Here is a 4,231-nt window from a genome sequence, read left to right as displayed (position 1 = left end):
TTTCAGTGAAGTGCGCACACGTTACGCCACTGGTAAGATTCTACTTGTCAGATTCGCATGACTCAGTGTGCTACTCTTAGAACGGGCGGACTCTAGTTATGACATTGAAAATACTGCCCGAAATTTTATTCCCGCAATTGTGTTTATATTTTTTGTTTATAATTTCCATTTTTTTTTAATCTAAATTTATTCGTAAACGAGTAGAAATGTTCTCGTGCCACGGCTGCAGGAAAAGACATTTGGTACTGCGAACAATAATAATAATTAATTGCGCTATTATTGAAAAAAAGCTCTTTGTTGTGCCCGGAACATTGTGTCCGTGGAAAAGTTGTGCGCTTCAATAATATTTATGTAAAACTGCAAAACAATGCCGCCAAGCAAAAGTGGCAGTCAGTGCTGGCGTTGTTGGATGTTCCAATGCCTCAAACAATTCTCCGGGGACAAAATTTTACCGATTTCCGGCTATATCGTATAAACAGGAACAAAAAGATAAATGGATCCAGGCGATAAAACGAGTGAAGTAAGTGCCTTTTTCTTATAGCTTGACACACAAGACATATAGTTACATGATGCCACTTTCATAACTATTTTTTTTTTTTAATATGTATTACCTAAAAAATATTGCACTTGCAGCAGGGATGGATCTCCTTGGGAACCAAAACATTGGTCACGTATATGCAGCAGACATTTCATTGGCAACCAAAAATCGGATCATCCACTCAGCCCGAGCTTCGTTCCTACAATTTTTCCGACAAATATATCAAAGCAAAATACATTAGCTGACTGTGCGGTAGGAAGGTGAGACGTAATAGAGAAATGTACATAAGTGAACGTGAGGGGATGTACTCAGATCTGTTTTCTTTTAAAAAGTTCAGGTTCAAACGAGCACAATGCCGAGGAGCAGTCAAAAGGAGCGGAGGAGTAAACACGAACAAGCAGGAAACACCTAAGATAGTAGACCAGGAATTAATAGTTGGAGAATACTCTTCGGATGTGGACGTTGCAGTATCTTTGGATTTGGAAAGTCCAAAACCAACGTTTCAAGATCAAGCATTGGAATGTAATTTTATTGAAGAAAACAATGATAACTACAAGGTGTTCGTGTGTAATCGAATGAGAGATGGAAGCGTTTGCGAAGCGGAAACGCAGACTTATATTCCGGTGTCAAAGAATAGTTTTTAGTGCCATTAAGTCTACAAAATATGTGGGCTGCGGCGAACACATCTCTTTTGCTGATGTCTCGGTAGGGCCAGCTTGCGAAAACAACACTGTTAAGGCTGTTGCACAGTAATAAAACTTTTGGGCGAGGTGTAGTTCAAGTTGCAGAAGTATTCAGAATTCTTGGACCGGTCAAACACTGCACCAGGTACTCTCTCGAGACCCGTCAGTCATAAAATTAGCATTTTACAAGAGCATTAAATCTTCGTATTGTGAACAAATTTGTTGGCAAATTTTAGATTTTCTTATTTCTTGTAGTTTGGATGTATTTATCTGTGCACTTTAGTGATTGAATCTTTTACTTGCAGAAAATTCTTTTGAAGAAAATAACGGACAATGATTAATACAAATGTAAAGGCTATGACTTTGACAGTGTCAGATTTTTCGTATCTCTGCTATCTTTATAATTGATTTCATATAAATGTTCATCAAGTAAGCTGTGCATTTGTAAAAGCACCTTTAATTTAGTTACATTACAAAAGTCACATTTATGAAGGTCATGTCCAATAAATCTTTACTTGGTAAAAATACAAAGACAAAAACAAATAAGAATTACTTTAATTCAATCAGTAAAAAGACGTAACATTGCTTTTGAAATCGGCAATGTTAAAATGGACAAAAACTAAAAAATTAGTCAAATCGGGTTCGCGCAGAGCAAGCAACTTTGAAAGTTAAAGTCACTACCTTTAGCTTTACTACCAACTGAAAATCAGATTTTCATGGCTTGCTTAGATGCACATTTAATTTCTTTCACTTATTACATTGATTACAAACATAACCTTTCGAAGCAATTGTCAGCAAATTTCACAACATGGGTATGGCTTGCTTCGACTACAATCGTTTTAATACCTAACCTTATAGTTATTTATGATCAATTCAAATTAGTTTCTGATCCTAGCTCAAACATACGTGAAGTTACTAAATAATGACGTCATCGCAAATGGGTAATAATTGGACTCTAGGATCAGAAATAAGTTTGGATTTATCAAAAATAACTATTAAATTTCAATTTTGTTGACAATTGCTTCGAAAGTTTACGATTGTGAATCTTATAGGTTATTAACTTATTATTGTAATATTTGAACGTTATGGCTTTCACCGAACACCAAAAACGCTGCATGTTGGAAATGTATTTCAGAAACGGCGTAAAAATTGATGGGCAGTGGATTTATTCCACATGTAATGCATTTGAAGATTTCCAGGAAACTTTTCCAGAAGTGATCGTGCATTTTGATACATTTAGCAGAAAAGTTCATCATCTTGTGCACTTACACAGGGAAACTGGAAGTGTAGGACGTAAAGAAAGTAGTGGGAGACCAAAGGTGAGAAATGAAGAAAAGATTGAAACGGTACGACAAGTAATTGAGGAGCAGCCAAATACTTCAATACGCCATTTACAATAACAAGTCGATCTGTCCTATACCACTTGTCAGCGTATTCTGAAACAAAATCTTCATTTACATCCTTATCGTCTATAACTAGTCTATGAACTACTTCCAAATGATCGACCTCGAAGACAGCAATTCTGTCAATGGTTTATGGAGAATTTTCATAACAACGGTGCGATACTGGAAAAAACATTCTTTAGCGATGAATCGTGGTTTCACTTATCTGGATACGTTAACTCACAAAATATGAGAATGTGGAGTGGCGTGAATCCTCATTATTATATTGAAGTACCGTTACATTCACAAAAAATTGGAGTTTGGGCTGCAATAAGTAGAAGAACACTAATTGGACCTATATTTTTTGAAGGTAAATATTCAATTATTTATGCAACTTTCAAAAACCTAAATGTTCAAATTGCAGGGATACTCAATGCCGAGAGATATCGTCTGAAAATTTTAACTCCTTTTATCGAGACGTTGTTAGATGATGAATTAACACAAGGCTATTTCCAGCAAGACGGGGCTCGCATTCACACGACCTGGGCAAATTTAAATTTTTTAATGGAATTTTATGACAACCGCCTTATTAGATTAAATATGCCACATGAGTGGCCTGCCAGGTCTTGTGATCTGACCCCGTGTGACTTCTTTTTGTGGCCATACATTAAAATTTCAATTTTCAGTGCACCTGTGGTTGATATGGATGATCTTCGGCAAAGGATAACTAACAAATTCGAAGAAATCAATAATTCGCCGTAGATATTGCAAAATGTTATTGACTCCATTGAAAGAAGAGTTAGGTTATGCATGGATGAAGGTGGTGGTCACATAACGCATCTGCTTTAAGTTTCATTTATTAATGTTGTTAATAATTAATTTTAAATCAATGAAGTACATTTGTTTCATTAAAAAAGTCCTTTTAAATCGAACTCTGTTTCTTTTTCCAATTATTATCCGATTGATAGTTCAAATTTCAAACGGCTGAGTAGTTCAAAATTCAACAACACGTTCGTAGTTCTAGGGTCCCTAAACTGTTTCAATCATCCAACTTTATGTTCAGACATACGTAGTTTTTTTCATGGCACGCTTTGATGAAAGTTTTTTTGAATCACACGTTATTTATTTAGTATTGTACATTTAATTAAAGATCGATAGTTGGATGTATTAATAAAAGCTGCAAAATTTTTACGCCTACGGCACTGTATGTGTCGGCGGTACTGCCGGAAGAATAGCGGTCCTGCGAGGACAGATTCCATAAGATAAGGCACTACTTCCAGTAGGACCGAATGCGTGTACACCTGTCCTTCTGGAAGTAGCTGCCGGAAGGACAAGGACTGGACGTTCTATCAATAAAGGCACCAAAGGTGCTGTACATACTATGGACCAATGTATGTATTAGTACCACCCATACATGCAAAAAAAAAACTAACAGGTGGCTGATGATACTATTCTACAACATGATAGGCGTAACTGCTTATAATGCTTTCATTTTGTGGACTACTATCAACCCAAACTGAAACGGAAACAAGCTTACAAAAAGAAGATTATTTCTGGAACAGTTGGGAAAGGAATTGATAAAAACCCACATCTCTTCAAGAACACATATGTCACGCACGGAAGAATCT

General features: G+C 36.2%; 1 long non-coding RNA gene across 1 annotated transcript; it reads left to right on the top strand.

Moving 5' to 3' along the window:
• Window positions 1-449: 449 nt before the first annotated feature.
• LOC138140502 (uncharacterized) lies at window positions 450-3,535 on the top strand. Its single transcript, XR_011162521.1, has 2 exons — window positions 450-2,973; window positions 3,028-3,535. It is a non-coding gene; the product is annotated as an uncharacterized lncRNA (long non-coding RNA).
• Window positions 3,536-4,231: the final 696 nt, after the last annotated feature.

Source organism: Tenebrio molitor, chromosome Y, assembly GCF_963966145.1.
Source record: "Tenebrio molitor chromosome Y, icTenMoli1.1, whole genome shotgun sequence".
Lineage (NCBI taxonomy): Eukaryota > Metazoa > Arthropoda > Insecta > Coleoptera > Tenebrionidae > Tenebrio > Tenebrio molitor.
The sequence above is the reverse complement of the archived record's forward strand: the minus strand, read 5'-3'. Positions and strand labels throughout refer to the sequence as shown.